The sequence below is a fragment of the Suncus etruscus genome, chromosome 15 (genome assembly GCF_024139225.1).
Source record: "Suncus etruscus isolate mSunEtr1 chromosome 15, mSunEtr1.pri.cur, whole genome shotgun sequence".
Lineage (NCBI taxonomy): Eukaryota > Metazoa > Chordata > Mammalia > Eulipotyphla > Soricidae > Suncus > Suncus etruscus.
The window spans coordinates 31098844-31111759 of NC_064862.1; the positions used below are offsets into that span (position 1 = coordinate 31098844).

At 44.4% G+C, this 12916-nt stretch overlaps 1 protein-coding gene and 1 pseudogene across 1 annotated transcript in view; both read right to left on the reverse strand.

Moving 5' to 3' along the window:
- The window catches only part of MYO18B (myosin XVIIIB), a 235613-nt gene that overhangs the window by 55853 nt on the left and 166844 nt on the right, over window positions 1–12916 (reverse strand). The window lies entirely within an intron of this gene.
- LOC126030677 (40S ribosomal protein S29-like) lies at window positions 5731–6002 on the reverse strand (annotated as a pseudogene).

The following is a 12916-nucleotide window of genomic DNA, read 5'->3' on the forward strand; positions in this document are numbered from 1 at the left end:
AGGTTGTCTGTCTGTGATTTTTGGAGCTCAAGAACTTGGTCATTGGCATAGTTGTCTGTCTAGGATTTATTGTGGAATGCAGAGATTACTTGAACGCATTTTGCTTGGTTATTTGTGGCGCCACGCTGTCTGTTTGTCTGTCTGTTTCTTGTCTGTGTGTTCTATGTTTTTTTTTTTTTTTTTTTGGTCTGACCACGGGACGCAAGCCCGACCCCCTCTCAAGGGCCGACCCCTGGGGAAAGGGGCCGACCGCCGGTGAGCCCGCGTCTCCCTCGCCCGTCAGTCGTCCCAGCAGCGAAACGCGCAACCCCCGCTGCCTGCGGCGCGGCGAGAGGGCGCCCGAAACCCGCCTAACCCGCTCCCCACCCAACCAGGAAGCTGGCGCATGCAAGGTCCACACTAGGGACTTGGCGGGGGGTGTTGGAAATTGCAAATCCCAGATTTCTCAAATGGCCATCGGGAATAAATTTTCCTGGAGAATTTCTGAACTTTGCAATTCCCCAACTATCCTGCCATGCGTTCAGGCCAAAAAGAGCAACTGGCCGTTTTTTTTCTAGCCGAAAAAAAAAAAAAAAAATGCTTTTTAACTCACCACGTGGTGAAGAAATTCACCACGCCCCAGGGCAAACTATTGTCCTCCCAGCTCCACCTGGCTGAGGAATGTAGGTCATTTACATATCAAAGAAAAATCTAGCAAATGGTTTGGAAGTCAAAAAAAAATTTTTTTTTAAGCATTTAAATTTCTAACTTAAAGGTTTCTTAAAAAAATTAATAAGAAAATGTTGCAAATTACTGTTGTTATTTTTGTTTGTTTTTCGGTGCACGTGAAAATTTTTAGCAGCGGAACCACTGCAAAAGAATGAGTGGCGAAGCTTAAAAAAAAAAAAAAAAAAAAGGGAGGAAAAAGAGAAGAAGCCGAATGGTAGGGCGTTTGCCTTGCATGCAAAAAGGAAAGTGGTGTAAAAGAAATTAAAAATGTGTAATAAAAAATGTGTATAATCAATCTAAATAATTATTAATATGTCTTTAGGTTAAAAAAAAATGTAAATGTTTTTAAGCATGTTCTACCAAAAGTAGTAAGTATTCATTCTTTCTGGTTTTCAACATTAATTTGTGTAACGTAAATTCCTGGTGTTTTCTGTTTAGAAAACTAAGTGAATTTCTATATTTAGAATTAAGCATAATTAAAATATTATTTTGCAATTTTTCATTATATGTTACCAAGAACATTAATATTTGTATCACAGGAGGTTTTATAAAATTGGTCATGGTTTTATTTGAAAATGTATAAAATGTTTCGTTGCAGAAAAAAAATTCTAAAATTATCTAAGTAATTTAAGTAATATTTGCTTTTTCTCTTCTCCCAGAACCTTTTAGTACCATTTATGTCATGGCATCATGTTGCTTTGCACAGAATACAAGCAAATGGCTTTTCTCTCTGCATGGGGAGTAGTCCTCATGCAAACAGAAAATCAAAAAAATTAGTAAGGGAACCCCAAAGCCCTCTTTCAGAGGAATAATTGGAGTTGAGGCGGTGTGACAAGCAGGCACCGGCGAGAAACTGAAATAAATGGCCTGAGTAAGGAAATTGAAGATTTTCCTAGAAGATTATCACAGCCTGTGGGCCCTGCTCTCTCCCTCAAGCTCAGAAGAGAATTCGAGGTCAGTCTCTTCCAAACCTGGAGAGGAGTGGAACAGACAAGTCACCTCTAAAAATTCCTGCAGAGGGTGAGATGCCCAGCCAGAAGAACCTCATGCTGAACCGACCAACTCATCAGCCAAACCTGAGTGACTGTGAAAAACCTGCAGTGTCCACAACCTATCCTCAAAAAAGCTCTGTAAGTAATGGGGGTGCCCCAGATGGAGATTTCTCCAACAGTGCTGTATATGTGCAAAGAAAAAAGCCAAGTTATTCAAATACCGGGTAAGGTACAAGGTAAAGGTGGAGAGAAAAACCATTTTTGGTAGCTAATTAAAATTCTAGTGGGCCTAACTTAAAACCCACTTCTTTAAAGTAACTCATGTAAAAATGCTCTTACTAGTTGTATTAAACCAAATCATAAATTGCAAATGCAAATGTTAGTCTAACTGAAGTAACTCAAAACTGTTTATTCATAATGCTATTATGCTTTGTTTTCTGTTAATTAATTTGTGCTATCATTACAGACAATAAGAACAGCTATGCCATTCAAGTTGTGCTATTTACTGCTCCAAGGCCTGAGTGGGTTAAGTAATATTCCCCTGTATAATTAATCTAATCCTTTTCAGGTGTTAAAACTGTAAAAGTAAACCAGTTAACTGCTCCTTTAGGGAAATATGAGATTTCACCCTATCTAGAGATTGAAACTGCAGTCCCCTGTCAGCCTGAAGTAGCTACAGAAGATTGATCTTCGACCACGTTCCCTCTAATAACTTCTAGGGTAATGAAATCTCTAAAGCAAAATGGTCATCAAAAAAAAAAAAACTATAAGGGGAAAATAAAGGCCGCAGAAATTAATAAGCCAAGTTAACTACTAAGAATAACATTATGCCTATCTATCCCAGAGGTTAAAGCAGGTAGCAAAAATTATGCTTCTCTTGGTAATGTTAAAAAGTAAAACAGTCATTAATAAAAATAAAATTTCTTCATCTCTGTCTAACCCAGTGCAGGAAAGGCAACTGGAGTTTAGGGCTCTCTACCCCAACAGCTGTTTAAGTTGCAAAAATGAAGAAAAGAAAGCAGAAACCTCCTTATTTTCGTTGTGGAATTCACAGCCTATGTGAAAAGAACTGCTGTCAAGGTGAACTGCATGCTTCCTGGGTTCACGCCTTCCATCTAAAACCTGAAAAGTGAAGCACACTGAGAATCCTCTCAAGATACGGGTCCGGCGGGCACACTTCAGCCCTAATGCACTCACTAACTCTGAAAATGCTCTCCCTGGCACTTGCTAAGGAAGGGCTCGAACTGCTTACCTCCGGTCCTCTACTTCCCATGTGTGTGTTTGGGGGAGCCGAAATGGGTGTGTAAAGCAAAACCTCAGCCTTTAACTCCCTCTTGGGGGTGGGGGGAATTGGCCTCTGGCTGTCCCTGTCTCACTAGGTAATCTAACCTTTGCTTCTTCTAGCTGTACTTATGTCAAAAGGTAATCCCGTTTAGCTTTAAATCTTCTGTTTGCTATTCATAACAGCACCAAATCTGTAAACCTGGGTCAGGTAGAAGGTACTCAGTGCTCAAAAGTCCTGCCTGATCCCTCTAGCCCAGGGTATTTACCTCCGAAACGGATATAAATATGTGGTAAAAATTTGGCTTATGCATCCCAGCATTAGTGCTCCCCAACATTAACATCATCCCAGGAACAGAGCCCATCCCTCTGCCTAGCATACATTTCTTAGGCACTCCTAGGTCTGAGCACTCTACTGGTAGGGCTCAGAAGTTGCAGGAAAATTGGTAACTGGAAAAGCAAAACTAGCAGGGCTAAACAAAAATAACAAACTCTCACAAAAGTTAATTTCAAATGTGTAAAACAAAATCAAGCACCATCAAGAGTAGCTGGCCAAGATACAAAGCTATTAAATGGTCCCTTATGGTCTTTATGGCATGGAATTCTCCCCTATCTAATACTCCTACTGGGGCCCCTCCTAAGCCTTTTTACTTCTGGTAGCCATTGGCCCATGCAGGGTTAGCTCATGCAAATAATTATGACCAGTAATATCAGAAAGTAAAGGCCCCAAAATCACATTGGCTTCTAGGATTAGAAGCCTCCAGTACAAGAAGTGGGGATTGAAAAGGGAAATCAGCCCCCCCCCCCACCAACCTTGGTGGGTGCCCTGCCCCTTAAGGAAGTCGTCACTGCCTCGGCCCCACCTCTACCCCTACCTCACGAATCATTGGTGTTATCGTAGCGGAAGTCCAGCCCTCAAGGACTCTTCTTCCCCTCCCACTTCCCATCCTATATAAGGGGGTAACGAGGGACCCACGAGGTCTTTGATTCTGGTGGGAATTCATAGACCCTGACCATTCATAATGGTCAGTATTAAAAGCACTTTTTAAAGCATCTGCTGGAACTCATACGCCTCTTCATTTCTTTGCGCCGGGCAGCTAAAATTAGGACTTTCGAACCTTTCAATGTTTACCTTCTAAAGACCCAAGGTTGTAAACTCCTATTACAATAGGTGCTAATAAACTAAAGAATGCATAGATTTTAATATTCCATTTTGCACATTAGCAGTTTTGGGGGGAGGAATTTTGGTTGGGGCCACACCCAGTGGTGCTTAGGGATCAGGGATCACTCCTGACAGTGCTCAGGGACCACCTATGGTGCTGGATTGAACTAGGGTTGGCCCAAATGTAAGGCAAGCACCTGACCCCTGTACTGTGCTGTAGTATCTCTGCAGCCCCATTCAATATTCCACTTTTTTCACTATGAAGCTGAGCCCCGTGAAATCAACTGTCTTCAACCATCTTGAACAATTCAAATAGCAAATGCGTATGACTCAAGGCCATAGGATTTGAATATCATGTAAGTCTAATGAGTTAGGATTCTATAAGCCCTAAGAGTTTCTGACTGGCTGGTTTTACCGACTTAACATTAGAGTACTTATACATCATAGAAACTGTCATTCTAATTACAGGCAGGAGTTCATGGGTCTGAATGGGGCCAGGCTGATAATTAGGAAGCGTGGTTGGATGAGGGGAGGGAAAAGTATGAAAGTTAATGAGCAGACTTAAACGAGTTTGGTTGGTAAATCATTAAAAAAAAATAAAGGTAGGTGTTGGGTACCTAACGAGAAAGTGGGTGAGGGAACCGAAAGTGGTGACCATCTCTGGGAAAGCCGGAGTCACTCGACTTTAAAATAAAGTCACTGGGAAAGTTGTGCAAAGCAGAGGCAGTGCTAGAGACAAGGTCAGGTGGGCAGCCCCTACCCTCTGGGGCAACCCCTCTCCCCCGTGTTACTCCCTCCCAATCTTCTGCAGAGGGAGAAGTGGTGGTAACACAGTGGAATAACAGGTTATTGATGAAAACAGCAGCACCCCTTTCTGCCCATTTCCTAACCCGCTTTACAGACAAGAAAATGGAGACTCAGAGAAGATAGCTCCAGGGCTCACCTCTGGAAAGGATAAAGCCAGGATTTACCATCATCAACATCAGCATCATCATCTCCTCCTCCTCCTCGTCCTTCCCCCCTCCCCCTCCTTCTCCTCCTCTTCCTCCTCCTCCTCCTCCTTTTCCTCCTTAATTTTCTTCTTATTCAATGTCACCATCACAAAGGATAGAGCCAGGATTTACCATCATTAGCTTCTTTTCTTCTTCTTCTTCTTCTTCTTCTTCTTCTTCTTCTTCTTCTTCTTCTTCTTCTTCTTCTTCTTCTTCTTCTTCTTCTTCTTCTTCTTCTTCTTTTCTTCTTCTTTTCTTCTTCTTTCTTCTTCCTTCTTCCTTCTTCCTCCTCCTCCTTCTTCTTCCTTCTTTTCTTCTTCATCTTCCTCCTCCTCTTCCTCCTCCTGTTCCTCCTCCTCCTTCTCTTCCTCCTCCATCTTCTTCTTCATTATCATCACCATCACTATTATCCCAAGCAGTGCTCAGGAGGTGGAGGTCCCAGGGTGATTCTAGGCCAAATTGGTTGAGTACAAGGACCAAGTGCTGCTTGGAGTTTACAATTCTGGGACAGCATGTGGTGCTGGGACTCCAACCTGGGCTAGGCACTTGCTGGGCATGAACTATCACTAAGCTATCTCTGGGCCTAGAACCAGGGTTATTTTTTTTTATATAATTAAAGTCATTTTATTTTATGTACAAAGGGCCAGCATCTTCTGATGTCAGGTAGATGTCTTTGATGACCACTTCCAGAAGTCCACTTTAGTCCAACTTGATGAAGCCAATGTCCTTTGCATACTGGCAGAAACATTGGCGGCACATATCAAGGCCATGACATATCAGGTCATGCCAGTTCTAGCAGATGAGGCAAGATCGCGACCCCTGTCCGAACTTTCTCCAGTGGCTCCAATAGAGCTGCTAATGACCCATCTTACTTTCTCGGCGACAACAAGGCAAAAGGCTAGAACCAAGATTTAAATTAAGCTCTGTTGCCTGTCTCTGGTTCCACATTTCTTTCCATAGAGCTTAGTATAGTGGTTGGTAAATTGTGCCCTGGGAGCCAAAGTGGGCCCCCAGTCTGTTTCTGTGAATAAAGTTTTATTGGGACAGTGATCACACTCACTGAGTCACATCTTGGTGATGGCTGTTTTTGTGCTGATAAGTGCAGATTGAGTAATTGTGATCAAGAAAGTGGGGGTCAGGGCTGGAGAGATAGCATGGAGGTAAGTCGATTGCCTTGCATGCAGAAGGTCAGTAGTTAAAATCTCGGTATCCATATGGTACCTCAAGCCTGCCAAGAGCAATTTCTGAGTGTAGATCCAGGAGTAAGCCCTGAGCACTGCCAGGTGTGACCCAAAAACAAAAAAACAAACAAAAAAAAAAGTGGGAGTCTATCACAACAATGGTAGTGACTGAGAGAAATGGAATGCCTGCCTCAAATACAGGCAAGGGGTTAGGGAGGAGGGAGATGGGGGGCATTGGTGGTGGGAATGTTGTACTGGTAAAGGGAGGTGCTCTTTTTTGTAACTGAAACCCAACTATAAACATGTTTGTAATCATGGTGCTTAAATAAAGATATTTTAAAGAAAGAAAGTGGGGTCCCCAAATATAAAAATTTTACCAATAGTTAATATTGTCCCAGCCTTGACTGATCCTGCTAACTGCTACCTGGGTGCAACTTCAGGCTCCAAAGGAAAACTGAAGCGGCAGGCAGGTAGGAGAACTTTGCTACCCCCACCCCTCACCATGGGAATGTGTTCTTGGGGAGGAATAAAACGGAGACATGAAGAAATTACTTAGTCACTAGCTCAAGCTGATAAAAGCATGAATGTCCGGACCCAGCTTGTAGACACAGGAACTGGTCAGGTAAGAATTCTAGCTGGCACCTCTGCTGGTCCAGTGAAGGCTGGACACCCCCTTCTGAGGAGCCCCAGCAGGAACGAAGGCCAGAAAAGGAAGATCAAAGATCATCTACTACCAACTCTTCCCCTGGAAACCACACTAATAACAGATGCTTCCCCTAGGAAGAAAGCAGAACCTGGGGCAGGTTAGGAAAACCCTATAAAAGCCAACTTGGAACAAAGGAGGCAGACCCATGTGCTGCCAACCCATGTACATGTCACCTGCATCTTCCTCTTGAAAGGAGACTGATATTTTTTTTAATGCTGTGATGTGGATGAGGACTTTTGCCACTCTGAAGAAGAGAGTGATCTAAGCCTGCACTCTTTCTTGTTCTCTCTCTGTCTCTGTCTCTCTCTCACCCACCTTCCTCAGAACTTCCAAATCAAACCTATTTCTACTCCACTGCTCATCTCCTGTGGCCTAGAGAAGTGAGGGTTGGCTTTCCTTTTCTGCAAGGAGCAAGGCTCACAGATCTCTCAGTCTTGGTCCCCTGGCTATTCTAAGGTGGCAGAGGTAGATGGAGAGGAAGTGGCAGTTTTCCCTTTTCCAGGCTTCCACCTCTCCTCCCCACTTCGCGTAAGGCACCAGGGGCCCACCAGCCTAAAGCCACTGAGTTCCCCAGTTCCTTTCCTTCTGTTGGCTGAGAACTGACATTCATTTTCTTTTTCTGTTATTCCCTCTCCAAGCACCAAGCTATTAGCTGATGAAGGCAGGAGTCCCCAGCACGGGTATGCTTGTGTCTCAACCTTGCACCGGCAGGACACTTGGTCTTGGCTGCCAAACTTCCAGAACAGCCTTAGCCACATCATCTCCCACCAAAGCCAACAGGAAGCCTGGCGCTGCCGCCCAGCTGGGTGGATGTCAGCTGTGGACAGCTGCAAATTGCCTCAACAGCGACAGATGTAGCGTGTTGTTGCCTTTTCTCTTCCCATTTGAAAACTTCCCGGCAGGCAGGAGCGGGGAGGCGAGGATGCTGTTAGGGAAATGAATGTGTTGATTCAAATTATCTGAGCTGGCGGCAGAGGGGACATGCGACAGGAGGGGCTCCGCGTCATTTACCTGGAACACAGCCCAGGCAGGGCTGGGAAATGCAGAGAATTCCAATGAAGCCCGACACGGAGCACCAACATGATAGTGTCTACAAAACCATGGGTCAGAGATAAGTGGGAGGCCAGCACAGAGTTCCCAGAATTCTCAGAGTGGGGCAGGTATCCACCGCCTCTCTCGGCTTACACCCCTGTTCTGCAGCTCTGAGATCGCCCACTTTTGAAGGGACTCTTCAGCATTCTCCACTTTGGGGATCACTTGAGGGAGCATTGTGATGATGAATGAAGACAAGAAAGATGATTGTGATGGTGATATGAGTTAAAGAAGGATGGTAAGGGATGGATGATTGGGGGGGGCTATGGGGGTGATAGGGATGCCAGTGGTTCCTTCGTCTAAGGGTTTTTATCTGTGCCCGGCTCCAATTTAATGTTGAAATTGCAACTCCAAGTGATGGGATTATTCATGAGTTAGAGGATATTAGTACTTATATTAGGGTACTGCTCCAGATAGAGCAAGACCTGACTGAGAATATGCCGCTGCCCAGCAAATAAATAAATAAATAAAATTCAAAGGATGAGATATGCCACTAGGTAAAACAGTTTAGGTATCATAATGCAAAGGGTTTTGCAAAAGAGCACCAGGAAAGAATAAAAAGGCAGGAAAGAGAATAACAAATATCTACCAGCTGCAAAAAATGTGCCAGGCAAGCATCAAATAAGACTGTTTAGGGTCTTTTAGATGTAAAGGCAACATGGGTAAAAATAGAATAGGAAACTTTGTACTGGAAGGATATTTTCTGATAGCTCTGTAAAATACTCAGCCTCTGCTCTTCACATACCTATTGAATGTTGATGCGCTCACCAACTCTGTCAATAATGGCCCACCTGTTGGGAGGTCATTGGAGTGAGAGCTACTATAAGAATCAATGGCACCCCACGAGAGCACAGAGGGCTGCCCTAAAGCTTAGATGGTCCTTGTGTGGCTGTTTGTCTCATGCTCTGGATGATCAATAGATCAACTGATCCCTGCCAGAGCTTTAGGTAAACAGAGATCTGGAAGTTTTAGCTAGAATGAGAAGAAGCTTCTCACCTGATGCTACCCTGAGACACCCCAACTTAAACTTCCACTTTCCATTACTCAAAGTACCAAGTTCCTGTTATTTATCTTTTTTCATTTGGGTTTTGTTGGGAGGGAAGCACACTAAGTGCTCAGGGGCTACTCCAGGTTTTTTGCTCCTGGGTCGCTTCTGGTGGTGCTCAAAGAACCAGGCAGTGTCTGAGGACAGAACCCAGGCCCCCTTCCTGCAGAGCTTGTGCTTCTGGTCATCATGATCTCTCTCTCTCAGACCTGTTCATGTTTGTAAGTCATGTTTGCAATGATATGAGTTTGCTTTGAGCTGCTGGGGCAGGGGGCTGGAAAGGGATGGCAATGGTCTCTTTTATAAAGGAAAATACTGGGGAGTCACACACGAGAGAAACAAGAGAACTGGAATTTGTATCCAGACCTATGAAACCCAGATCTCCATCCTTTCTGAACACTCACCAGCAGGTTTTTTGTTTGGTCGATTTTAAGGTTACACCATGCTGTGTTTGGGGCTTCAGCTCAGGGACCACTCCTGGCTGTGCTTGGGGACATTCTGCAGGGTTGGGGATCAACCAGGGATCAACAGGCAGCAGAAATGCCATGCCTGTTAGCTGTGCCCCCCACAGGGTGGAGACAACACCCCTGTGCAGGGAACAGCACCCCCATTCCTCTTTCTCCAGCACATTCAGCTAAGGCAGAAGATGAGTTTGATTCCAGACCCCCCAATTCAAGGGAGACTTATCACCACACTGTAAGCTATTCTCCTGAGGAACAGAAAGGAAAGCAGGACTGAGTCCTCCCTCTGGCTGTCTCTTTCCTCCTGTCATTTGAACCCTCTGAACTGCCAGCCTCAGCCCCAGAAGGTAGCTGTGAGGCCAGAAATGGAGCAGAGAAAAACACAAGAAAATGGGCAGAATCAGTCATAGGCTCAGTTGGCAGCTGAGGGAGGCTACTTGATAGAATTCACCCCTCCTATATAGAACCTTCTTCCCTGGCTCCTCCAGACCCCACCCACATGGTTAAGACAATTAGGACAGGGACAGCTCTCTTGGATTCAGGCCTAGCCATGCCTCCAAGATGGCCTGGTTCAGGCCTGAATATTTGCTTTACATGTGGGTGTGCATTCCCCAACCTGGCCCATGGCAATCAGGGAAATGCCTTCAGCCTGGTCTCTGGTGTTAACTGGGGGATACAGAGCTAACCCAGTATGGAGGCTTATTAGGGAGTGGCCTTGCAGCTTGACCACTGGCACTAAGAAGGGGAGACCCCACTGGAAATGGAGCTGGGAATAAAGGCTTCAACAGCATGTTCTGGGGAGGTGTTTTGCGCTGACTCCGAGAGAGCCAGATCAGGGGTTAGTGGCATTCATCCCAGGATCTGGGACAATCTGGCCCCAGGACTCTGGATTCAGCCTGCTGACATCACTGAGGTCCCTGAATTCTAGGGGTGCCTGAAATCATAGTCATGAGGCATGTCTTCATTAGATGAAATGAAAATTTCAAGCAAAAATCCCTTTTCGTTTAAAGCTCACTTGAATTCCATTTCATCCTAAATTAAACCTATTGATACCATGTATGTATGAGAATTTCAAACCACCCATTTTCCCCAGCAGACACTAACTCTTCCTTTCCAAAGGCTTGTCTGTATTCTAAGGGGGCTTGTTCCTTTCTTACTGCTTAAACTCAGCTTTTAGAAGAGCACCAAGGGCCTGAGAGACCATGCAGGGGGTAAGATGCTTGCCTTGCACTCAGGCACTCCATCTCCATATCCGGGACCCCAGATGGTCTCCCAACTGCTATCTGGAGTGAACCCTAAGCACAGAGGAGTAATCCCTGAACACCACTAGAGTGTGACCCAAAAACCTAAAATAAAATGAAGCAAAGTAAGCACCAGCAAGAGACGAATTAACAAGGAACCTGCCTCTGAAACACCAAATTTAAGATGGAAATAATTTTAGAACATTCAGAGTTGGAGCTAGAGCTGCTGTGAGTCCCCTGGTGAGACAGGCCAGTATAGGCGTGATGGACAAAGGACCTGAGTCACAAAGACATAAGTTAAGTCTTTCTGGGTAAAAAATGTGCTTGTATGCCAAGAATGTCACTTCTTTGAAATGACAGCAATTCTACATCTGAACCGCATGCTGGTTTTGGTCAAGAGTTAACACATTATAGATCTCAGACACCCCAAGACCAGGTCTCCAGAGCATTGGTCCAGATCATGCAGGGGTCTTCAAACTAGGGCCCGAGGGCCACATATTGTATTTATTCCTATTTTGTTTCTTCACTTCTAAATAAGATATATGCAGTGTTCATAGAAATTTGTTCATAATTTTTGTTTTTACTATAATCTGGCCCTCCAACAGTCTGAAGGACAATGAACTGGCCCCCTGTTTAAAAAGTTTGAGGACCCCTGGGACTCCAGAGCATCAGAGATGAAGACAAGTGGGTGGCTTCCAGCTGATTAGAATACATTTGCATATTACCTCCCATCAGTTTACAATTGCCATGGCAACCCCTGGAGGTGACCCAGTATGGTTAGAATCTGGATGATGCTTTCATTCCAGGAAATCATCACATCAATTTGCCCCATCCATGACCTATAAAACTAGAAATGTAGGGAGAGACTACACCCACACTTCAAAGTCTTAAGAGTGGGAACGTTTTGAATAAACCATCTTCTTGCTTCAGAAAACCAGTCCATTGGCTCTTTGAGAATGCCAGCACTTGACTCTAGAGCAGTGGTTCTCAAACTGCGGGCCCCTGGGCCACATATTATATTTGTTCTCATTTTGTTTCTTCACTTCAAAATAAGATATATGCAGTGTACATAGGACTTTGTTCATAGTTTTTGTTTTTACTACAGCCCAGCTCTTCAGTGGTCTGAGGGACAGTGAACTGGTCCCCTATTTAAAGTTTGAGGACCACTGCCTAGAGTATAAATTCTTCCTAATCTTTTTTTCTTCTTTGTGCCTGAGTTTTGTGCAGGTCATAGGAACCTGGCACCCAGATCAGGGACCTCACACACATGGTCCTGACCAGGCACTCTCTACCGTGACCTCACCCGGTCATGACCACCACTCTATAGGGAAGATGTTCCTTGCTATTAATGATCAGACTTTTCCTAAACCTTCTCCAGCCCCTCTGCCAAGCAACTGAGTGAGGCATCATCCCGTCCAAACACCATAAATTGGAATGATCTGAATAATTTAACATATACCTGCAGCAATCAAGCCCTCACTCCCCATTTCATTTATTAAGCAATTAACTCCGTGGTGTTAAGTTACTCTAATTTCCAGCAAGTCTGAAGTGACAAAAGTTCAATGGATGAAGTCTCAGGGGACTGGATCGGTATCTGTTCCTCGCCTTGCCATGGCGTGACTCCACACGTTATTTGTAATTGGTATTAGCAACTTTAAATTCTGATTAATTATGAGGGAACCTGTTTTCAATGAAGAAACAAAGCTACAAGCCGGGGAGTAATAGGCCCAATTACTCCCAGATAGGCTTTTGGTAATAGATTTTTATTATCAAGATATCTCATCTCGGAGGCAGTGGCAAAGAAAACACATTCCATTAGAAGCTGCTAACACCTTTAGAATTGAGACCGGCACATTTACCATTTGGGAGAAAGACAGCTGGGAAGGAAGAATTCCCTTGCAGAAACATGTCCACAGTGGGTCCATTTATTTGTTTGTTGTTTTGGAGCCACAACTAGGGGTGCTCAGGAGTTACTCCTGGCAGAGTTTTTGGGGACTGTATGGGATTGAACTTGCATTGGCTGCATGGAAAACAAGTGCCCTTTCTCTGTACTAG